Source organism: Bubalus bubalis, chromosome 5 (genome assembly GCF_019923935.1).
Source record: "Bubalus bubalis isolate 160015118507 breed Murrah chromosome 5, NDDB_SH_1, whole genome shotgun sequence".
NCBI classification, from domain to species: domain Eukaryota; kingdom Metazoa; phylum Chordata; class Mammalia; order Artiodactyla; family Bovidae; genus Bubalus; species Bubalus bubalis.
This window is the reverse complement of record NC_059161.1, coordinates 42,066,122-42,091,753: the sequence shown is the minus strand read 5'-3', so window position 1 is coordinate 42,091,753 and position 25,632 is coordinate 42,066,122. Positions and strand designations below refer to the sequence as shown.

General features: G+C 40.8%; 1 protein-coding gene and 1 long non-coding RNA gene across 14 annotated transcripts in view; one reads left to right on the top strand and one right to left on the bottom strand.

The window, feature by feature from the left end:
- Positions 1-2,359: 2,359 nt before the first annotated feature.
- Positions 2,360-16,241, bottom strand: LOC123333700. The gene is made up of 3 exons (XR_006551166.2): positions 15,988-16,241; positions 7,987-8,180; positions 2,360-2,522 (listed from the first exon to the last, which is right to left on the bottom strand). It is a non-coding gene; the product is annotated as an uncharacterized LOC123333700 (long non-coding RNA).
- Positions 16,242-16,286: 45 nt separating this feature from the next.
- PRRC2C (proline rich coiled-coil 2C) overlaps positions 16,287-25,632 on the top strand; it is a 96,073-nt gene continuing 86,727 nt past the window's right edge. For 10 of the 13 annotated variants that reach the window (XM_044943026.2, XM_044943023.2, XM_044943025.2 and 7 more), the window contains exon 1: positions 16,287-16,472. The gene's annotated coding sequence lies outside the window, so the exon portion shown is untranslated. The remainder of the gene's footprint in view (positions 16,473-25,632) is intronic. The other 3 variants (XM_044943031.2, XM_044943030.2, XM_044943029.2) reach the window with 1 other exon arrangement.

Here is a 25,632-nt window from a genome sequence, read left to right as displayed (position 1 = left end):
ATACGTGTTTTGCTCTGCACTCAGCACTTTTACTGCTGTCCCCAATTTATACATTTATATTCAGGGTTCATGCTGAATCTGCATCTGTGTGAATGGAGACTGCAGCATCTCTACTTCAACCCCACTCCCAAACTCCAGGAAAGCCAGAGGACTGTCCACGGGGTAGGTGATAATGAGGGCATTTTCTGGACACTGATAGGAAGGCACTTGTCAACATTTTATTTTTGCTCTAATTCTTCTGGATAGAAAGTCTACTTGGTAAGAACATCAGACCTCTCCAGACAATTCTGCTTCATCTTTTCCTGACCTAGAATTCACTAGACCTAAGTAGACTTTACATTATCGTGTATGCTTCTAATCACATACCAGCTTATATATAAACACATTCCATCAGCCCACATATCAGTTTGGAAGCACACCTTTACTCCCAACAGTAACATGAATAAAACAATAGCACTTGGCCTCTCTCTGAAGCCGTAGTCTGAATTTTGCAGGAGGGATCATATGGGCAAAAAAATTTATATTCAGCTCAGTTCAGTCACTCAGTCATGTCCCACTCTTTGCAACCCCATGAATCGCAGCACGCCAGGCCTCCCTGTCCATCACCAACTCCCGGAGTTCACTCAAACTCATGTCCATCGAGTCAGTGATGCCATCCAGCCATCTCATCCTCTGTCGTCCCCTTCTCCTCTTGCTCCCAATCCCTCCCAGCATCAGGGTCTTTTCCAATGAGTCAACTCTTCACATGAGGTGGCCAAAGTATAGCATCAGTCTTTCCAATGAACACCCAGGACTGATATCCTTTAGGATGGACTGGTTGGAACTCCTTGCAGTCCAAGGGACTCTCAAGAGTCTTCTCCAACACCACAGTTCAAAAGCATCAATTCTTCGGCACTCAGCTTTCTTCACAGTCCAAATCTCACATCCATACATGACTACTGGAAAAACCATAGCCTTGACTAGACGGGCCATTGTTAGCAAAGTAATATCTCTGCTTTTTAATATGCTATCTAGGTGGGTCATAACTTTCCTTCCAAGGAGTAAGCATCTTTTAATTTCATGGCTGCAATCACCATCTGCAGTGATTTTGGAGCCCCCCAAAATAAAGTCTGACACTGTTTCCACTGTTTCCCTATCTATTTCCAATGAAGTGATGGAACCAGATGCCATGATCTTCATTTTCTGATGTTGAGCTTTAAGCCAACTTTTTCACTCTCCTCTTTTACTTTCATCAAGAGGCTCTTTAGTTCTTCTTCACTTTCTGCCATAAGGGTGGTGTCATCTGCATATCTGAGGTTATTGATATTTCTCCCGGCAATCTTGACTCCAGCTTGTGCTTCATCCAGCCCAGCGTTTCTCATGGTGTACTCTGCATATAAGTTAAATAAGCAGGGTGACAGTATACACCCTTGACGTACTCCTTTTCCTATTTGGAACCAGTCTGTTGTTCCATGTCCAGTTCTAACTCTTGCTTCCTGACCTGCATACAGGTTTCTCAAGAGGCAGGTCAGGTGGTCTGGTATTCCCATCTCTTTCAGAATTTTACACAGTTTATTGTGATCCACACAGTCAAAGGCTTTGGCATAGTCAATAAAACAGAAATAGATGTTTTTCTGGAACTCTCTTGCTTTTTCAATGATCCAGCAGATGTTGGCAATTTGATCTCTGGTTCCATTTATATTACCCAGAGCCAAAATCAAACCAACCAACCAACAAAAACTGATGTGGCCTAGGCTTCCCTGGTGGTCCAGTGGTTAAGAGTCAAGCTCTGGTTTGGGGAGATCTCACATGCTGCGGAGCAACTAAGCCCGTGTGCCATAACTACTGAGCCTGTGCTCTAGAGTCCGGGAGCTGCAACTACTGAAGCCCATGAACTCTAGAGCCTGTGCTCTGCAATAAGAGAAACCACCACAATAAAGACTAGTCCCTGCTCACTGCAACTAGAAAAAGCCTGCACACAGCAACGAAGGTCTAGCACAGCCAAAAACAACGAACTGAATAAATGTTTTTTAAAAAGCTGATATGGCTTGACTAAGATTTTCTTATTAGCTATGGTCCTTTCTCAGTCATCCTTGTGAACAGGAATAATGCCTTCAGTATAGTTGCTTTCTTAGAACACTACATCAGAATCACAGAAAGAAATTTTTAAAACCATGAATCCCCAGGAACCCCCAGCCCTTTATCACAAATCCCAAAGTGTGAGACTCAAAAATCTGTGATCTTAAGTTCCTCAGATGCTTTTTCTATGGCCAGCACCAAGAGTGTGTGAGAATCACTGCCCAGAATACCTAGAACATCACTCTATATACAGTTACTTTATATAAATTTTTTTAATATTTATTTATTTGGCTATGCTGGGTCTTACTTGTGGCATGTGGTATCTAGTTCCCTGATCAGGAATCAAACCCAGGTCCCAGGTGCCCTGCATTGGGAGGCTGGAGTCTTAGCTGGACAGGCAGGTGGGGACCACATCAAGCCTTCAGGTAAAGATGTTTATCTTTGTACAAAGGCAACTGAAGTACCTAAAGAAATTTAAGACAAGAAGAGACTTGTTGAGATTCAAATTTTAAAAGACAACCCCAAGGGAGGGTGGAGAGAATTTCTGTTTCATTTTATCAGATCTGATCAGATCAGATCAGTCACTCAGTCATGTCCGACTCTTTGCGACCCCATGAATCGCAGCACGCCAGGCCTCCCTGTCCATCACCAACTCCCAGAGTTCACTCAGACTCACGTCCATCAAGTCAGTGATGCCATCCAGCCATCTCATCCTCTGTCGTCCCCTTCTCCTCTTGCCCCCAATCCCTCCCAGCATCAGAGTTTTTTCCAATGAGTCAACTCTTCGAATGAGGTGGCCAAAGTACTGGAGTTTCAGCTTTAGCATCATTCCTTCCAAAGAAATCCCAGGGCTGATCTCCTTCAGAAGGGACTGGTGGCTCAGACAGTAAAGCGTCTGCCTACAATGCCGGAGACCTGGTTTCGATCCCTGGGTGGGGAAGATCCTCTGGAGAAGGAAATGGCAACTCACTCCAGTACTCTTGCCTGGAAAACCCCATGGACGGAAGAGCCTGGTAGGCTATAGTCCGTGGGGTCGCAAAGAGTTGGACACGACTGAGCGACTTCACCTTCACCATATATATATACACACACACACACACATACACACATACATGGGCAAATTGCCAACATCCGATGGATGATCGAAAAAGCAAGCGAGTTCCAGAAAAACATCTATTTCTGCTTTATTGACTATGCCAAAGCCTTTGACTGTGTGGATCACAATAAACTGTGGAAAATTCTGAAAAAGATGGGAATACCAGACCACCTGACCTGCCTCTTGAGAAACCTGTATGCAGGTCAGGAAGCAAGAGTTAGAACTGGACATGGAACAACAGACTGTTCCAAATAGGAAAAGGAGTACGTCAGGCTGTATATTGTCACCCTGTTTATTTAACTTATATGCAGAGTACATCATGAGAAACGCTGGGCTGGATGAAGCACAAGCTGGAATCAAGATTGCCAGGAGAAATATCAATAACCTCAGATATGCAGATGACACCACCCTTATGGCAAAAAGTGAAGAAGAACTAAAGAGCCTCTTGATGAAAGTGAAAGAGGGGAGTAAAAAAGTTGGCTTAAAGCTCAACATTCAGAAAACGAAGATCATGGCATTCGGTCCCATGACTTCATGGCAGAGAGATGGGGAAACAGTGCAAACAGTGTCAGACTTTATTTTTCTGGGCTGCAAAATCACTGTGGATGGCAACTGCAGCAATGAAATCAAAAGACGCTTACTCCTTGGAAGGAAAGTTATGACCAACCTAGACAGCATATTAAAAAGCAGAGACATTACTTTGCCAACAAAGGTTGTCTAGTCAAGGCTATGGTTTTTCTAGTAGTCATGTATGTATGTGAGAGTTGAAGAAAGTTAAAGAAAGCTGAGTGCTAAAAAATTGATGCTTTTGAACTGTGGTGTTGGAGAAGACTCTTGAGAGTCCCTTTGACTGCAAGGAGGTCCAACCAGTCCATCCTAAAGGAGATCAGTCCTGGGTGTCCATTGGAAGGACTGATGTTGAAGCTGAAACTCTAATACTTTGGCCACCTGATGCAAAGAGCTGACTCATTGGAAAAGACCATGATGCTGGGAAAGATTGAGGGCAGGAAGAGAAGGGGACAACAAAGGATGAGATGGTTGGATGCCATCACCGACTCAATGGACATGGGTTTGGGTGGACTCTGGGAGTTGGTGATGGACAGGGAGGCCTGGCGTGCTGCAGTTCATGGGGTTGCAAAGAGTCGGACACGACTGAGCGACTGAACTGGACTGAACTGATAGGCTTCCCTGGTGGCTTAGTGGTAAAGAATCTTCCTGCCAATGCAGGAGACTCAGATTCTATCCCTGGTCCAGGAAGATTCCCCTGGAGAAGGAAATGACAACCCACTCAAGTATTCTTGCCTGAGAAGTCCCATGGACAGAGGAGGCTGTCAGGTGGGCTACAGTCTGTGGGGTCACAAAGAGTGAGACAAGACTTAGCAACTGAACAACTATATATGCATGTGTGTGTGTAATAATTTCCAATTAGTCTGCACGTGCAGCTTTAGTAATTTCAGTGATGAGTGTGTTACCTTGATTGTGGTAATAGTTTCACAGGTATAAGTCAAATTTTATCAACTTTTACACTTTAAATATATGCAGTATGTGCATGCGTGCTAAGTCACTTCAGCCATATCCGACTCTTTGTGACCCTATGGACTGTAGCTTGCCAGCCTCCTCTGTCCATGGGATTCTCCAGGAAAGAATACTGGAGTGGGTTGCCATGACCTTCTCCAGGGGATCTTCCCTACCCAGGGATTGAATCCATGTCTCTTATGTCTCCTGCACTGACATGTGTGTTCTTTACTGCTGGCACCACCTGGGAAGCATATGAAGTATATTTTATGTCAAATATACCTTTAGCTTTGACCCAGCTTTCTGGAGCTATTAGTAATTGCTCTCCGCTCTTCCCAGTAGCATATTGGACACCTTCTGACCTGGGGGGTTCATCTTCCAGTGTCATGATCTTTTTGCCCTTTCATACTGTTCATGGGGTTCTCATGGCAAGAATACTGGAGTGGGTTGCCATGAACTTCAGCAGACCATGTTTTATCAGAACTCTCCTCTATGGTCCATCCGTTTTGGGTAGCCCTGCACATAGCTTTATTGAGTTACGCAAGCTCCTTCGCCATGACAAGGTTGTGATCAATGAAAGGGATTAAACATAATAAATTATTTTCTTAAAAAATAAGCAATTTTTATCAAAGATAGGAAGACAAACTAGCAGTGGCCAAAATACTCTACTTAGATGACAGATGGTGAGGGCTTAGATTATTATGATGGCAGCAAATGGAATGGAGAAAAAAACTTGATGCTTCATTAGATATGGAGGGTATGAAGGATAAAGTCTGAAAGAGAAGAATCTGGGGATTTTCCAGATTACTAGTTTGAGCAAGCTAGGTAGATGGTGGTATTGCAAGTTAAGTTCCCTAGAGAAGAAACAAAAACTAGCATGCAGAACTTTAACTAGACTGCTCTTGGGATCAACACCAGTGAAAGGGGGAGAAGAAAGCAGAATTAGACTGAGAATTAGCTAGCCCTTTGTGGAGCTCTGGAACAGAGATGGCCCTTCAAATAGCCCACAGAGGAGGTTGAAAGGCCAGACCTTTACACCATCACACCAATGGGACAAGAGGAAGGAGGAGCAGCCTTGGGCAAAGCAGCTCTCTTCAGATGAGGCAATGCCCAAACAGGACTCATATCTGCAGGCCACTGCCAGCCAGCCATCTCTCAGGAACCAGAAAAATAAGTCATTAATTTGGGCAGCATATATCAGGGTCCTCCACTGTTGGGGACCCTCTCACTGAGAGACATAGGACACTTAGTTCTTAGACTGATAACAACTTTACATATAATGAAGGCACAAACAGCACTCAAGGAGGATTCTATAAATAGTTTGATAACAAAGTCTAAATCTGATGGTTACAAAAGGGTTTTAGAAGCCTCACTTTCTGAAATCACACCACTGCAGGAAAAACTCTCCAATTTCTTAAGATGATAATGATGAAGTTTCTTTGGAAATAAAAATAATCTGAGGAGACTGACTCTATTTCTCTATTTCTCTCCATCCACACTGTAGGATTCAAACCCACCTCCCCACCCCAAGCCCTGACTACTCCTTTGATTATCATTCTAGCCTCCTAAAACAGTTGCTCCTATGCTCAGCCAACCTGTTCTCTACATTTCAAATACTAACCATTTATACTAACTACTAACCAGCAGCTAGCACAGTGCCTGGTGCATAGTACCTGCTCAATTAATACTTGTTGAAAGAAAAAAATGAGTAAGGAATAATATACATTATACTGTATTCAATGTGTAATGCCACGAAAATTCATGAATTTCACCTAGACTAGATAATATCCCAGTGTAAATTCATCCAAAGGCTCCTCTTGCCCCTGGGGTAGAATCTGACTCAGTTTATAAGGTTCTTGGCAGTATAGTCTCTGATCACCTCTGCAGTTTTGCTTTTTACTCCTACCTCTCCTCTTTCTCCTTAAGTCCTCAAGGAGTCCTCAAACATGCCATGTTCCCTTTGGTTTAGGGGTGTGTTTCCACATGATGTTTCCTCTGCCTGGACCATTCTTCACCCTTCTCTATATACAAGCCAACTGCCTCTCTTTCCCTAAACACTGTCCTACCACATATTGGCATACCTCCCCCATCACAGACACACACTCATTCTTAACATACATCCACATATGTAGCTAATTCCTATACAATGTTGCTGCTGCTGCTGCTGCTAAGTTGCTTCAGTCCTGTCTGACTCTGTGTGACCCCATCGACAGCAGCCCACCAGGCTCCTCCGTCCCTGGGATTCTCCAGGCAAGAACACTGGAGTGGGTTGCCATTTCCTTCTCCAATGCATGAAAGTGAAAAGTGAAAGGGAAGTCGCTCAGTCGTGTCAGACTCTTAGCAACCCCATGGTCCGCAGCCTACCAGGCTCCTCCGTCTGTTAGGATTCACCTTCCCTGACCAGTTCTCTCTGCAAATCTGGTTTAGGGGCCCATTCTTTCAGTTCACATGCTACCTTTTAATTCCCTCATCAGACCATTTATAACCATTAATTATAACTGCTTGTAATTTTTTTAACCTCACCCCACTTGATTATACTGTCCCTGAGAACAGGAGTTTAGACTGCTTTATTCATTTTTATCTCCTTTGTGGCTGGCACAGTGCCTAGAATATCATGCATGCTCAGTCGTGTCCAACTCTTTTTGACCCCATGGACTGTAGCCAGTCAGGCTCCTCTGTCCATGGGATTTCCCAGGCAAGAATACTGGAGTGGGTTCCCATTTCCTTCTCCAGAGGATCTTCCCAACTCAGTGATCAAACCTGAATCTCCTGCATTGGCAAGCGGATTCTGTACCACTGCGCCACCTGTAAGTTCTTAATAAATATTTGTTGAAGGAAAAAGAAAGCATAACATATATTAAATGTTACATATTAAAATCAAAGTAAATAATACAGATTCATGATACACATCATGACATTTACAAATAGACAAATAGCAAATATGCCATTTGAGTAATGTATTAAGAATTCCCATTCCATATATTTTCTGCTATCCACTTCAAAAAGGTGAATTCTCCCCATGACATGAGGTCATCTCATTGATCTCATGAAATTCTATGGAACACTTACTTGCAAGATTGATGTCAATTCTTTAAAGCAAAATTCCCTCTAGGCTGATTTAGGGAAACTTTCTTCTAATACAAGGTGACAATAATTAGCTATGATTTGTTAACAATCCACTTCATCTTAATAAGTCCTTAAACCCTCAACTATTACCAAGGGCTGGCTGGCCAGCCCAGAAGTCACATTGTTAGAGAACAGGCAACAAGTTGTTGCTCCTTGTTTTTTTTCCTCCACTGTACCTGGAAAAAACTTACCTTATGCAAATTTGAGTGAACAAAAAATAATAATGATAATCTTGAGCCCAAATTTTCTTTAATATTTTGATCTTAGATAAAGGCCAAGAAGCTTTCCTGGTGGTCCACTTCTACTGTACTCCCAGTGCACTTCCATCACAGGGGCACAGGTTCACTCCCTGGTCAGGGAACGAAGATCCTGCATGTTATGTAGCCTGGCCAAAAAAAAAAAGTCAAAATGTCAAGCAAGTAACTAGAACTTATATTTGCATGGTACCAAATAAGCATAAATACTTTCTCATTACCTCCTCATTTCATAACACTGGTAAAGCTAGATAATTAATTCATTGCTGAATTGTTGATTCAATTTGAATTTTAAGGAGAATGACTGTGGATTTCACTCTCTAAATCAATAAGCTGGTTACTTCAGTGTTTTTATTTGTATCAGACCAAATTACTGTTGATGTATTACTTAATGATTTTAAGCAACAGTATTTCTTGCTTTTGGTATAGACCTTTTAACAATGAATAATATTTGTTCATGCTTATTCTTTCTGTGCTTTTTAAATAATCACTTTAAATCACATCCTGTTGTTGAGTTGAGGGCGATTTCACTAGTAATGATCATGTAGCATAATGCTCTACTGGTAAGAAAAGAGCCTAATCTAGTCAATAGCATCATCACTGTCCCTCCAGGTTAGACAACAAGTAATGAAGAGATACACTCCTTGAGTGAAGGGTCAGAGAAAGTATGCAAAGAGCCTTCTAGACAAGCTGGGATGACATCGCTTGAAGCTAGACCTAAGTTCAAATACCAACTCTAGCACCAATCAGCACTGTGAGCTCAAAGTAAGCCCCAGATCCTTTTGAGCACAGTTTTATCAACTGCATTGCAATCTGCCATATAAAATGATATGTGTAAACTACCACATAATTGCACTCATCTCACACACTGGCAAAGTAATCCTCAGAATTCTCCAGGCCAGGCTTCAAAAGTGTGTGAAGGTGAACTTCCAGATATTCAAGCTGGATTTAGAAAAGGCAGAGAAACCAGAGATCAAATTGCCAACATCCGTTGGATCATCAAAAAAGCAAAAGAGTTCCAGAAAAACATCTACTTCTGCTTTATTGACTATGTCAAAGTGTGGATCTCAACAAACTGTGGAAAATTCTTCAAGAGATGGGAATACCAGACCACCTGACCTGCCTCTTAGGAAATCTGTATGCAGGTCAAGAAGCAACAGTTAGAACTGGACATACAACAGACTGGTTCCAAATAGGAAAAGGAGTACATCAAGGCTGTATATTGTCACCCTGCTTATTTAACTTATATGCAGAGTACATCATGAGAAATGCTGGACTGAATGAAGCACAAGCTGGAATCAAGATTGCCAGAAGAAACATCAATAACCTCAGACATGCAGATGACACCACACTTATGGCAGAAAGTGAAGGAGAACTAAAGAGCCTCTTAATGAAAGTAAGAGGAGAGTGAAAAGGCTGGCTTAAAACTCAACATTCAGAAAACTAAGATCATGGCATTCGGTCCCATCACTTAATGGCAAATAGATGGGGAAACAATGGAAACAGTGACAGACTATTTTTGGGGGCTCCAAAATCATGTAGATGGTGACTGCAGCCATGAAATTAAAAGACACTTGCTCCCTGGAAGGAAAGTTACAACCAACCTAGACAGCATATTAAAAAGCAGAGACATCACTTTGCCAACAAAGGTCTGTCTAGTCAAAGCTATGTTTTTTCCAATAGTCATGTACGGATATGAGAGTTGGACTATAAAGAAAGCTATGCCGAAGAATTGATGCTTTTGAGTGGTGGTGTTGGAGAAGACTTTTGAGAGTCCCTTGGACTGTAAGGAGATCCAACCAGTCAATCCTAAAGGAAATCAGTCCTGAATATTCATTGGAGGGACTGATGCTGAAGTTGAAACTCCAATACTTTGGCCACCTTATGCAAAGAACTGACTCACTGGAAAAAACCCTGATGCTGGGAAAGACTGAAGGCAGGAGAAGGGGACGACAGAAGATGAGATGATTGGATGGCATTATCTACTTAATGGACATGAGTCTGAGTAAACCTCAGGAGTTGATGATGGATAGGGAAATCTGGCATGCTGCAGTCCATGGGGTCGCAAAGAGTCGGACATGACTGACTGAACAGAACTATATTAAAAAGATTCAGAATAGTGCTGGCCCCCATTAAGCATGTGATATTTTTTTTTAAGTTTTTATTGAATTTGTTACAATATTGCTTGTATTTTATGTTTTGCTTTTTGGTCACGAGGCATGTGGGATCCTGACTAAGGATTAAACCTGGACGCCCTGCATTGGAAGATGAAGTCTTAACTACTGGACCGCCAGGGAAGTCCCAGCATGTAATAATTTGCAGCTATACCAGGGTTATATGCAGTAGTTAATGCAGCACCAACAGCCAAGTGAGAAACACAGCATTGATGTGTTCAGTTGCTGCCAGGGGCTCCTCAGGCCAAACTTCTTGGTTTTCTGCAACCTGGCTAACTCCTCAAGATTAAAAGAACCTTCTCTGTTTATCAGACAAGGCTCCCTTCCTCTTGTGTGCATACACGCTAAGTCGCTTAAGTCACGTTCGACTTTTTGAGACCCAGTGGGCTGTAGCCCGCCAGGCTCCTCTGTCCATGGGATTCTCCAGGCAAGAATACTAGAGTGGGTTGCCATGCCCCCCTCCAGGGGATCTTCCAGACCCAGGGATCAAACCCGTGTCTCTTATGTCTTGGCAGGTGAGTTAGTGGTCTCCAGAAAGGGCATCTTCTCAGCAGATCATAGAGATCAGAAGGAGACCTTAATGCGGAAGAACTTTAGAACTAAGATCTATGTCTCTGTTTCATTGTGGCCAGCATAGGGTAACTAACTGCCCCATCCTGCCCTGGACTGTTTCCTGGATCATGGGATCTTCAGTACTAACACCATGACAGTCTCATGCAAACTGAGATGACTCATCATCCTAGCATTTTCCAAGACTGGGCAGGTGGCCTGATAATATGTTGCCTAACAAGTAAGTGGTGGGATGGTTAGATAGCATCACTGACTAAATGAACATGAATTTGAGCAAACTCCAGGAGATAGTGGAGGACAGAGAAGCCTGGCATCCATGAGGTTGAAAAGAGTCAGACACGACTTAAGTGATCGAACAACAACAATAAATTGTATTAATACTATAATGATTAAGACTTTCCAATTAAAACTCTCATGTAGGTAATAATGAACATTGAAATGAAGAATTTTATTTCATTGCAATTTACCCAGGCTGTTGAAAACTTTGAGAAGCTTTTTCTCATTCTCTTTGAATCACTATTTCTCTTTTCTTTATAAAGTTAACAATGGTCCAATCCTTCGAGTATTGTGCTTACTATTAATTCCCATTTGAAGCAATTAACTCACTGATACTCTTAGCAACACAAAGAACTATTTCTGAAATAACTTTAATTAACCCCAGCAGAAATAAGAATGGAGAATACAAAGAAATAGAATCTGAACTAGGGATGAAATTTTGTACCACATGAAATTCTCTTCTTTCATAGAAGCCTGCTGCTACTGCTGCTAAGTCGCTTCAGTTGTGTCCGACTCTGTGCGACCCCACAGACGGCAGCCCACCAGGCTTCACGGACCTTGGGATTCTCCAGGCAAGAACACTGGAGTGGGCTGCCATTTCCTTCTCCAATGCAAGAAAGTGAAAAGTCAAAGTGAAAGTGAAAACTGAAAATGAAGTCACTCAGTCATATCCAACTCTTAGCGACCCTATGGACTGCAGCCTACCAAGCTCCTCTGCCCATGGGATTTTCTGGGTAAGAGTACTGGAGTGGGGTGCCATTGCCTTCTCCGCCATAGAAGCCTCAAGGTTATTCAAAATATCTAGTTCTAGTGCTAACAAAGAAATGTACTATCATGAAACAATGCCACTTGCAGGAACTGTGGATGGAATTAGAGATTATCATACCAAGAGAAATAAGTCAGAGAAAGAGAAATATCATATGATATCACTTATATGTGGAATCTAAAAAAAAGATGCAAATTAACTCATTTTCAAAGCAGAAACAGACTTAAGACAAAACAAACATTATTACCACAGTGGAAGGGGTGGTGGAGGGATAAATTTGGAGTTTGGGATTAACAGATACATACTACTTTATATAAAATAGATAAAGGAACTATATCTTGTAATGGAACTATATCTTACAATGGAAAAGTATCTGAGAACACAGATGCATATGTGTATATATATATATATGTCAATTAAAAAAGAGAAATGTATTATCAATCTTACTTCTTTTCATTACTATGTGGCAATAAATGACTTGAATTCGTGGCTTCTTTTACACATTTTACATACAATCTGTTGGGCAACAAAAAAGTTTAAAGTGACTTATACTTTCAGAAATGCTACAGGTAGCAACAAAAGTTACAATTTTAGACATAATAACTGAGTACTGTATTTATGTTTATCAGCAACATTTCAAGTTTCTCTTTCTGGCCTAAAATATTTAGAAATCACCTTTTCTGTATTTTCAATTACCACCTGCCTAGCTTCTTTGCAATCATTTCTACTTTGCATTCCCTAGCTCTCTCCCTTTCCTTTTGGCCTCTGGATCCTTGCCCTATAACATTACTCACTTCCTGACTTCGGTGAGTAACTTCCAACCTGAGGCAAAACTGTAAACCAGTAAGTCTCTTTCCTCCATCTCCTTCCTCTTCCCCTTTCTTCTCCATGATACTCTCAGTTCATTAATGACATTATACCCTCTTGACTTAAATCCACTGCTCCAAGAACTTAGTTTCTCTTCTCAGCTAAGAAAATTCCGGGGGGTAGACAGTAAATCCCAATTATTCAAATTTCTTTGACACACAACTTGCAATGAATGAACAATGCTTTTATCCAAAATGTACCTTTTATTCCATTATTTTAAAAAAGGGTCTGCTAAGCAAATTAATAATAGTCTGATAAATAATGAAAATCTTTAAAGTAATATTCCATTATTTTATACATAATGGAATATTTTTATATAACATACAATATATTTAGTATATAACTTCTTAGAAGTTCACAGAAGTAATTTTTCAAAGCACTGGCAATACATTTTCTTTATTGGCAAAATTACAATATCTGTTGAGGTTTATAAAATGAGCTTACAATTTCATTCAGTATTTGGGAATTATGGTTTTCATTACATCAGGCTCATACTATTTCACAATTTACTCAATATGATTTGCTGGACTATTGGTGAAAGGAAACTAAAATTGTCAGGTGCACACAAACATTTAAGAAACACCGTTACTAATGAAACATGAAACCTTCATTGGTTCTTTTTCATCACATACCTAATAAATTTTCAGTATCTACAGGTTTACAGATTCAATTCCAATGAGAAGGGTAGAAACTCAATGAAACCACTAGCTAATAAGGCTCGACAATCACAAACAAAGTAGGTCATATTGTTTGGAGAATCAATTTGTTTTCAGTAAAAAAAAAAAAACTAGACTGTCCTTATTTCATATATCAACTGGCAATTTGCTAATGTTATCTTAAGGTTTAAAAAGCACAACAGGAAATTAAGCTCATGTTTTCATTCAAACTGTCATGAAAACATATTTGTTACCAATGACAAATTTATCTACAACAAAAGGGTGTTAGGGGTGATTTGCAAATAATCCAAAACACAATAAAACTTTTTAAAGAGTACTATTTGGCTTTGGACATTGTACCAATACCTAGTGATGGCAGTCAGATTTTTCCCAAGATATTTGAAATAGGGATGATAAGACCACTTCCTGAAAGTTAAACTTTAAGATTATATACAGTGGATACGAGCAGAAGTAGGCAAAGTCACCTTTAAAATGCAAACTTGCCTGACTTGATTGTGACTTGATTTTTATTGAAGAATATTGCTAAAAGGTTTGGGTAGCCATGGAAACAGAGAAAAGAGCATACAGAGGCAACTGAGGGCCAGTGTCCATCCAAATGCTGTCAAGAGAGAAGACGCCCAAATCAACAGAGCAGCAAGATGTCCCTACTGTACTGGAGATCAATATATAAAGCTCCAACTATTGGAAACTGAGTATTTCTATCTTTGGGATGAAATTGTCCTATCATGGAGATAGATGAATCAAGAACAGTCTATACACACAACTCAGTTTGTTCTGAATTTGTGCTCATCAAGCAACCTTCTGATAATGTCTTTGGTTTCCTAAGTAAGTTTGTCTACATAGAAAACGCACTGGCTTTCCATCCTGAGTATTCAGGTATACAAATTACAGCTCTTGGAAATTAATAACTATTCTGGTTGCACATGCTAGTCTTGTGACCTTGGTTAAGGTAAGTTAATCTGATTGCTGGAGCTGTTCCATGTTGCTAATGAAAGACACTTCTGTTCTAACATACTCCAGACAACATTCTGGAGTATTCTGGAAAATTCACCAAAGTAATGCTTCCTGTCTGCTTGAGGGCGGCCAGCAGGCCTTTCCCTGGCACTTCCATTTCAGTCAAGCACTTCCATTTCAAAAGATCATTGATATCAATGGTGTGGGGGCTGAATGCCTGTGATTTACCTCTCTTTATTATTTTATTTGTTCCAACACTTCTACAGTGACAATTTCATAATCATAATGGTGTAGAAGACAGCTAACCTGTTTGAGCTTTATTTAAAGCCTAAAAAAATGCAATCTTTTTAAATCTGAAACACAATACTATATAGTTACACATGCATGCACACTGCTGCTAGGCTGCTAAGTAGCTTCAGTCGTGTCCGACTCTGTGCGACCCCATAGACAGCAGCCCACCAGGCTCCCCCATCCCTGGGATTCTCCAGGCAAGCACACTGGAGTGGGTTGCCATTTCCTTCTCCAATGCATGAAAGTGAAAAGTGAAAGTGAAGTCGCTTCAGTCGTGTCCCACTCTGTGCGACCCAGTAGATGGCAGCCCCCCCAGGCTCCTCCGTCCATGGGATTTTCTAGGCAAGAGTACTGGAGTGGGGTGCCAATATATACACTGTACATATGTACGCACACATTTATCATTTGTTTCTCATAACAACTTTATGAGTCATGAATTTTTTTCATTACACATTAAAACTCTTTCTGGGACTTCTGCTGTGGTTCAGAGGTTAAGACTATGCTTTCCAACGTAGGGGTAAAGGGTTCAATCCCTGGTGGGAAAACCAAGGTCCCACACGCCCGTGGGTGCAGCCAAAAATTTTAAAACAAAACAAAACAAAAAACCATTTTTCTGACTGTAAAATCTGGGTATTATAGAAAGGTGAACATAACATTTTTTTAAAAATCTGATGGCTTTAAACACTATTAATGTGTTTGCCTTTACAAATAGTTCAAAATACATTTTAAAGTTTTTTCCTATAAATACGCATATGCTAATGCTATGCTAAGCCGCTTCAGTCGGGTCCTACTCTATGCGACCCCATAGACGGTAGCCCACCAGGCTCCCCGGTCCCTGGGATTCTCCAGGGAAGAACACTGGAGTGGGTTGCCATTTCCTTCTCCAATGCATAAAAGTGAAAAGTGAAAGTGAAGTCGCTCAGTCGTGTCCGACTCCTAGCGACCCCATGGACTGCAGCCTACCAGGCTCCTCCGTCCATGGGATTTTCCAGGCAAGAGTACTGGAGTGGGGTGCCATTGCCTTCTCCAAAATATGCATATATGTGTTTTTTTAATATGTGTGTTTTTATAAAACATATTTACGGCATAAGCGTATTATGGCTTAAGCACTTCCCTTATCTTTAGACATTACTCAGAATTTAACAGCTTTCAAATATTCCATAATATATCATAATGCATTTATCTCTATATCTTTAACAACACACAAGTTTTGGTGTTATAAGTACTGAGTGTTGTGTTTGCACCTTTCTAGAAAATACCAACATATTGCCAAATATCAAGGTTAAATTTTATGCATAGCTTAATTTTAATTAAACTGTCAAACTGTTGTTTGAACCAAGTCACACAACTATCCAACACCTACCAAGAGTGCTCACTTCTCTAAAGCATAACAACCTGTAATTGAGGTCTCTCGAAGAGTTTTTGGAGAGATCTCAAACAAAATCTTTGCCCTGCAGCGCGAGCTCTAATTTTTGGAACTCCCTCCGTCCAGCAAGAGGCGCCGTAGCCTTCCGCCGGGGTTGGGCCGCCACGGAGTCCTCACGTGATCCGGCCGTCTCCGCGCCGTGGGGGCGGTCTTGCGGGGATTCGCCTTACGCACGCCGCCGCATGACGTCGTACGTAGGGGCTGGCTAGCCGCCATCTTGCTTCTTTTTCTCGCTCGCTATCTCTCTCTTGGGCGGCAGCGAAAGTGCTTTGGCGGTTTGTCCATCCTGTAGCTTAGGTTTTCCGGGTCCCGTGGTCCTTCCAGCCGCCCCCTACCCCTATTTCCCCTTTCCCTTTCCCCGTATCAGAACTCGGCGGAACCCCTCGAAGTGCGCAAACACACTCAGCTTGACACCCTGGCGGGTAAGGAAAGCGAGGGCGTAGGAGCTGCGATCAAAGCGGGCCCCATCGGGGAGGGCTGGCGTGGGGCGGCCTGGGGCATGGGAGCGCACCCCGACCCTGGTGCCCAGCGTCGGGGGAGCCGCGTCCAGTGGGGCCTTCGGGTCGGGCATCCCCTTTTTTCTCGTTTACTGCCATCGTCTCTGCTTCTGGGGGAGCCTCGGCCTCCTGCTCGGGGAGCGGGAAACCGGAGTCGGATCCGCCCCATGTGGTCTGCAGCGGGAGTTCCGGACCGTCGGTCTCCTCCCACCCAGGCCTTAGCTCAGGCCCTGAAGGGGGATTACGCGTGTTGCCGGTTAAAGGAAGGGAGTTTTCCTTCCCGCAGGAGAGACGGGTGCGCGGTCTCTTTTCGTAGTGTGGGCACGCGTTCCCCAGACTGAAGGGCTCATGTAGGCCCTTTAATGCCTGCCTCTTCGCGTTCAGTGAGGGTGAAATTTGCAATGAGTCGTGTGCAGGAGAGACCGGGTTAAAGATCGGCTCGGTCAGGGGCTCTTGAGGGAATCAGCACCCTTCCTACTTCCGCTAGGGACATGCTGCCCCCACTCCAGAGGCGGGTTCAGATAGCCTTTTCTCCCCATAGGCCTCTCCATCCCCTTACCTGCAGGGTGAATCCCACCCTTCGGCTTCCTGGCTTTGAGATAGCGTTAGTATTGGTGTTACGGTAAAGGCCCCACTTTAGGACTTGAAGAAAAAGACATGGTGGGTGGGAGCGGGCAGTAGGAATCCTGTTAAATTCTTCCTTTCCTCGAGGGGAATATGTCTAATTCCTTTAAAGGGATGTATATTTGTTTTGACCTGATCTGAGATTCCTTTGAGGTTTCTGACATGACTGATGTTTGCTGGCTTCTAAGGCTACCCGGATTTCCGCATTGACCGATCTTCAACCTAGGTCCATAGATTCATACCTCGCCAGGGTACTTAGAATCGTACAGTAGGCGGCTGTGCTGTAGGATTTTCGTTTGGATGCCCTCAGAAGAATCAGTATTCTTGATTGGAAGGCTTGATAGCTTACTGCTGCAGATAGAAATGATAGGATGATAACTTAAGCGCCCATCAAGTCCAGCTCCAACATTTGTTAAAAGTAGATATAACCGCCCCGGTTGGTAATTAAGATGCTGCTTTGACTGGAGCCATTTTTAGGTGTGTGCCATCAGATGCACTGCAGCATCTTTTCTGGCCCACTTCAGATGCATTGATCTCCTAAAAAGAGGAGGAATAGATGGAATTTGAGTTTCTAGCATATAGTCAACTAGTAATTCTCTCCTTTTCCGTAGTGGAATTTTCAGAATATAGACTTTTAATTTTACTTTTATATTTTGGTCGAGTGAGTTCTATATATGGTTGTTTTCCCACCTCCACTAGTTGACCTTTACTGAGCGCAGAAATATGCTCTTTACAGACATTGTCTTTGTTAATCTTACAACAAGCCTTTGAGGGAGGTACTATCATCATCCCCATTTTACAGATGAGGAAATGAAATTTGAGAAATGAAAGTGGTTTGACCAAGGTCACAGGGCAGTTTTTGATGGTGCTGCATAGGTTCAAACCCAGATTGTCTAAACAGAAAGGGGATGCTTTGAGCTATCAAGCTGTCTCCCTGTTCTTTGTAATTTTGTAAACTATAGTAACTAAATAAGATACAGTATTATTAGCCTAGTTTTTGTTTTGCTTGAGTCAGTATAGAAACATTGTTGCATGTGAAGGTTAAAGTGTTGCAAGATGTAAAAAAATAGATTACAGGTATTCTGGGGATGGGGTAGCTAATTTTTGTACTTTCTATGATTTAAAGGCCAATTGAGTAACAGCTCTATGGTATAACATGAGTTTTAAATTCTGCTATCTGGCCTGTATTGATAAAATATTTTCTCATCTGTAAACTGGAGATGATAATAACTCCTTCAAAGAAGTCTTGCTATAGGATTATCATAGATAATGTATGTAAAGGGCTTATTGCTGTGCTTATACATACTAAGACGTCAACTAGCAGTGGAAGGAGAATGGCAGGATAATGGTAGAAGAAAACACTCTCAGCAGAGGGTAACCTGTATATTTTCAGAACAGGGTATACCTTCTTTGATAACTTAATAAATAGTGCCCCCCCCCCTTTTTTAAGATATTTTTAGACCTAAATATCTTTTTTACAAAACACTTGTGTGTTAGGTTTTGTTTCTTAACGATTTCTTCATGTTCTGGAGTCAGTACACCTGGTATCAATATATTGGGCGACTGAAAATATAGACGTTCTGGCTCATCCCAATTCCTGTCTCTCCTCTACCCTTACCCCTCTGTCTTTACTGGTAATATATCTTTGAAGACTAAATTATGTCCTCCAAGACTATATTAAACCTCCAAGTGGTTTCCTCCCTCTGTCATCTCCCAAACACCACTTCAGTATGTAAGTCACTTGAGTAACTTGTGTTTCAGATTCTATTTATGCCGTATTTGTGTAAGGCAAGGATTGATCACTGATAAAATGTTAACACAAATTGGTATAGAATCCTGTTCTTACCATGAAGGAGATCCAAAAGTTGTGTCTGCTTGAGTTATGACTAATATACCTTCCATAAAGCAAAACTTGTCATTTTATGAACTGGCAAACCCCATGAAAACTTCTCAGTCTATGTTAACTGTTGTTTAGAAGTCTTGAGAATTGATATGTTAGTTTTGAGTCATAACATTTTAAACTTCTCATTAATGCCCTTGATGCATCAGTCAGTACATCTTTTGGGATAAAAGTGTTCTCTGGGGAGGCTAGCTTCAGTAAACTTTTTATTGTGTATCCACCACCACCACCCTCACCCCAGGCTAAATATAGTCTGACCTTTTTGCCAGTTATATTTCTAGTCATTATTTTGCTCTTGATTGACAGAATGCCTATCACATTTTGGGGCCTGTGTGTGAACATATTTGCTGGCAAATCAGAAGAAAGGCTGTTACTGAGTTTCAACAGTTGTCTGGTTGGCAGACAAAAACTTTTATGTGGTTAGTCTGTACCTAGAGTTGAACACAAGATAACAATGAAATTATTTCTGTCAGTATAATACACTGATCCATATGTGGTAGTGCTGGGTGTTCTACATTAAAGAAGAGTAGGACATCATCAGCATTTGTGGAGCACTTCAAAACGTTATTGGGTATTATTTATGTAACATTATCTAGTAGTATTCTATTTACTTGTCTGTTCTGATACTAGTCTGTTTTCCCTTACTAGACAGTTTCTGTGTTCTTATCACTTTGTACAATACTTGGCATATGCCTAGAGTTTATTATATGTTAATGAATGAGATTAGGAAACATAAAGATTAGACCCACAACTAAGGTTCAGCTGACAAATAGTGGGGCAAAAGAATACCCCATCATCCCTCTCCCCGCACCTTTATTCACCTACTGGAATCAAATGCTTTCAGGTAGTTTGTGTTTCTGTACTGTACATTGTGAGATTTACTTGCATCAGATTATCCTTCCTAATTTTTAGATTTATTCAACAAACATTACAGTTCTTTTAATTTTGTAAGACACAGTGCATCAGAGGGAAATGGCTTTTGGTTCCTACTTCCAAGATGCTCACAGTCTTTAATATTAAAAGTTACTGTGTGATCTTTGGATTCATACTAGAAAATTAAAAATATACAGGCAGGCAATGAAAATTTGGGCAGAAAATTCATATATGGAAAACTGTCTACAGTATAGGTCAAGTGTCCAGTTGATTACAAGTAAAGGCATGATGGCCAGAAGAGACTTAACTGTAATTATTAATAGTCGGTGAGCACTTATCATGCCAGGCACTGAACTAAGAACACTTTGAGGATTCTCTCATTCCATACAATAAGCCTACAATGTGGATTATTTTATTAACATGACACAAGTAGAAAACTGGGATTTAAAGAGATTTAGTAATTTGTTCAAAGTTACTTAGCTAGTAAGTGAGATTTGAATCATTGACCCAGGGCCTAGGTGCTTAACTTGTATACTACATGAATTTCCCAGTGGCCATTGTTTCCCAAACTTTAGTCATTTACAGTTTTTGTTTTATCTTCAAACCGTCTGTCAACATTTTTCTTTAATTCAGCTTACTGTCTTTTAATTAAATGAATTTGAAACAAAAATTTACATGATTATTTGGTGTTAGAGTTTCCCCTCAAATGTGTTGAAGTAAACATGTAATTTTAAATATCCCCCTATGGACCACTTAAAATCATGTAATATACCATCAGTAGTCATTTGTATTCCACCCTTTGGAACAAAACTGCTGTAAGAAATGAATACTGCATAGAATCAGGCAGCAGTTAGCATTAATGAAGGCCAGAAGTGATGAAAGTCCAGAAATAGATTCATCAAACAGGAAATAGTAGCACTGCAGGAGTAGAGATATAAATTAGAACCTTAACTACATACTTGGGTCAGCCATGACCAGGATAAACTGCAAGGTAGAATGGGTTTATTTAGACAGAGAAATGTAATAGGATGTCTAAGACAGATCTATGGCAAGAGAAGGAGAACACTGATGAGTAACTTGTCACTACAGAAATCAAAGTGGAAGAGAAAAGTCTGAAAATTAGGTTTTGTTAGAGCCAAATATAGCCAAGTTCAGAAAAATACGTGAAAAGTGGCTCTTAGGCTTTGGCTTGAGTGATTGGTGGTGGACCCTAACAGAATGTAGGTCAAGTAATGAGGTTGAAAGGTTAAGCATGGAGGAATTAGTAGTGAGACTTCTTAATTTTTAGGTAGGTTGAATATTCAAATAAGCTCCGGGCTAGGAGTTTTAAAACCTAGGGTTAGTCCTTTTGTCACTTTGTGCCAAAAGCTCTTAAACTTTTGGGGCAAGTGACTTGGCTTCTTCAAATTGTAGATACACTGTATTCATCTGGAAAATAAAGATAATGCCTGTTTTCCCTATCTTAGTGGATTGTTACAAAGATCACATTAAATGTGTTTCCTATGCTTTGAGAGTCCCTTGGACTGCAGGGAAATCCAACCAGTCCATTCTGAAGGAGATCAGCCCTGGGATTTCTTTGGAAGGAATGATGCTAAAGCTGAAACTCCAGTACTTTGGCCACCTCATGTGAAGAGTTGACTCATTGGAAAAGACTCTGATGCTGGGAGGGATTGGGGGCAGGAGGAGAAGGGGACGACAGAGGATGAGATGGCTAGATGGCATCACTGACTCGATGGACGTGAGTCTGAGTGAACTCCGGGAGTTGGTGATGGACAGGGAGGCCTGGCGTGCTGTGACTCATGGGGTTGCAAAGAGTCGGACACGACTGAGTGACTGAACTGAACTGATGCTTTTTGAATGTAATATTCTTTGACATTATATGAGTCTTCCCTGACGGCTCGGAAGATAAAGAATCTACCTGCAATGTTGGAGACCCAGGTTTGATCCAGGTTGGAAAGATTCCCTGGAGAAGGGAATGGCTACCCACTGCAGTATTCTTGCCTGGAGAATTGCATGGACAGAAGAGCTTGGTGGGCTAAAGTCCATGGGATCGCAGAGTCAGACACAACTGAGTGACTAACATGAGTCTTAACCACATTTAAAACAGAAAAACATGAAAAATAGAAATTGGAAGGCTTCCACTGAGGATATTTTCAATGAGACTGGAAGATCTCCTCATGGATGTGTATGTAGTTAGAGAATGGGTGTTTATAGAAGTTAAAATTGATCTTCATTCCTCATTCTTTCCTAATTTATAATATGAAAGTGCAGGGCTGCTGTCTATGGTTGTAGCAGTTGTGTACTGCACAGATGCCAGGCTGAGGGAGGTAGCAAGGGCTGAAATCCATCCATAATCTGCTTGCAGAGTCCTGTGGCCTTTGTAGGCCTCCTAGGGGGAGTACTCTTGCCTGGAAAATCCCATGGACGGAGGAGCCTGGTGTACTGCAGTCCATGGGGTTGCTAGGAGTTGGACACGACTGAGCGACTTCACTTTCACTTTTCACTTTTATGCATTGGAGAAGGAAATGGCAACCCACTCCAGTGTTCTTGCCTGGAGAATCCCAGGGACGGGGGAGCCTGGTGGGCTGCCGTCTATGGGGTCGCTAAGAGTCGGACACGACTGACGTGACTTAGCAGCAGCAGTAGGGGAAGTTGTGCTTTCTTTTCTCCCTCCCAAGGCATCAACCCCCTCACCAAGAGGAGTACCTGTTTCTTCCCAGAGGGTGTGTTTTCCTGTTTGCACAAAGGCCCAGGGAAAGCCAGTGCTCTGAAAGGCTCCTTAAGGAGAGATGTTAAGGATGCATTTAGGACGTCAGAAACAACTGGGAGACTGGAGAAATGGTCTCTAGGAACAGAAAGCTTAGAACTTACTACCAAGATGGGTTAAGTAGTTGCACAACAGCAAGTACAGAATTTCAGTTTATCTAGTATATTTTAAAGATGAGCACTGTAACGTATTAAACATTTCTAGTAATTTGGGAACAGTATATTAAAATATACATAGATTATCAGCTTTCAGAGAGGCAAGAGCATACATGAGTAAAACTATACTTACTACTTAATCTTTAAAAAAAAAACTAAATATTTTGGCAATATGATTATTGTTGCTTGACCTGTACTTTTAAGTAACTTAATGTTTGGTTTAAATTTTGTAGATCTTAACTGAAGAATATTACATGAAAAATTGCTTCTGAAATGAGACAGATAGAGGAATTTTGTTTCAAAAGCAGGGAAAGGATGTTATTGAAATCTTTTGACAGAGATATGGAAGGTTGGTTATATTGCTGTATAAGTGTTAAAATTTAGATTAAGAAAAACTGGATTTTTCAATGTACAGTTCTGTAAGTTTTGATAATGTGTAGTTACATGTAGCCACACAATACAGAATGTAGAAAGGTGAAGTATCTCCCAGCTGTAGAATCAGTCTTCTGACATTTTGGAGACAAATTCTCTCTCTTGAAGAAAGAACTGTTGAATATGGATTGAAAAGTCAAGAACAGCTTACATGTGCTGATTGCTTGAAATCCTGACCTTACCATCACCACCACCAACCCACCCCACCCCCCCAAATTTTTTTTCTTTGGGTTGTATTTGTCACAAACATGAAAATATAGTATAAAAATGGAAGTAGAAAGAGCTGGATAAGTTAACATGTCTCGAGACAGATCGTTTTAATGGTGGAGGAACAGAGCCAGTGCTTGATGGGAAGGGGTGCTAACCAGTTTTCTATACTTAAAAATTTAAACTTTAAATTCCAACCCTTAAAGACAGCTTTTTAGTCATATGAAAAGTTTTGAATAATTAATGATGTTGGATGACCATCTTAGGACAGTGCTTCTCTTTTTCTTCCGTAATACCCAACATACTTAACCTTGCAAAAAAACAAAGTTGACTAAGAAATTATTAATGTTATTTTTTATTTATTACATATAAGTTTGAAAGTGTTAAATTACCATTTATTAAGCTCATTATTAAGTACTAGACACAATTTAACAGCTCTGTACACACTTAAGACTCAAAACAGGCCAGAAGATGTAGCCCACAGATGGGGAAAGAAAAATTCAGAATTACATTTAATGACAGAAAATGCTTATGCCATAATATGTGTATGCCACAATTATGCTATAAAAATATCACCCAGCTACTAAATGTTAGAGCTGAGATTTAAACTGAATCAGTTTTTAAGAGAAGTAATTGTGTAATAGGAACAATTTAAAAATATTTCAGATTGTCCAAAAGAGTGCCCTAACGGTCACCTTATAGAGGAAGTGATAGACACACAGCTTCACTTTGCTGGTTTATAGTAGTTTACAGTACAGAAGATTTGATAGCTACATTTTTTCTCTGATTTTTAAGGCTTTCTTGGCCCCAGAGTCTTAATTTCACGTTTCACTTACAAGAACAGCCTGAGTGCTTCTACCATTTTGATTAGAATGCCAACAGATCTATTTATATTACACTTTGTTTTTTTAAATGACAATTTTTAATGCTTTTGCTGTAGTGATATTGTAGTAGAGGCATTCAACATATGGCGATATTCTTAGCTTTACTATTATAGAAGCAGATGATCTTAAGAAATATTGGCTGTCACTCTTTGCTTTATTTTTTTAATTTATTTTCTTTTTTTATTTTTTTTAAATTTATTTTCTATCAAAATGTGGTTGATTTACAATATTACTTTCAGGTGTACAGCACAGTGACTCAGTTATACATATATATTCTTTTCTAAGTTATTACAAGATGGTGAATACAGTTCCCTGTGCTATACAGTATATCCTTGTTTATTTCTTTTAAATATAGTAGTATGTATCTGTTAATCCCAAACTCCTAATTTACGCCCCCCTTCCCCAAATTCTTTTCTCATTGGGAACCATGTTTGTTTTCTTTGTCTGTGAATCTATTTCTGTTTGGTAAGTCAGTTTATTTGTTATTTCCCTAGATTCCACATATAAGCAGTATCATATCCTTGTCTTTCTTGTCAGAGTTACTTAGTATGATAATCTCTAGGCCCATCCATGTTGCTGCAAATAACGTTACGTCATTCTGACTTTAGAATTACTGATTATGAGCCTCCCTGGTTGGCTCAGTGGTAAAGAATCTGTCCACAGTTCAGGAGATATGAGTTCGATCCCTGGGTCAGGAAGATCCCCTGGAGATGAAAATGGCAACCCACTCCAGTTTCTTGCCTGAGAAATCCTATGAACAAGAAGAGCCTGGTGGGCTACAGTTCATGGGGTCACAAAAGAGTTGGATACTATTTAGCAACTAAATAACAACAAAGTGATTATAACAATTAAAAATGAAAGTGACCATAGAACTTGACCAGTTCATTCTCATTCAAAGCAGAAGTTACCTTTTAAAATATTTTTGATAACGGCTTATCTTGCTTCTGCTTGAATGTATCTGGTGCCCAGGAAGATGCTGTAGTTGACCTTTGACATTCATATTTTAAGGTCTTCTAAGTTTCCAAATATTTGAACACCGTAATAGCATTCAGACCTCTTCACTTTCTCTTGGCTTCCATCATCTGCACCAGGATTTGGCTTTCTTTTCAGAGCTCTTCTTCCCCACCCCCCCACCCCCACACACAGAAACAGTTATGTACCTCTTCACAAGAGTTACTGTTTCTCTAAAAACCAAAACAAGCCATGGGCATGGAACAACAGGAGAGAGAGAGAATATCTTAGG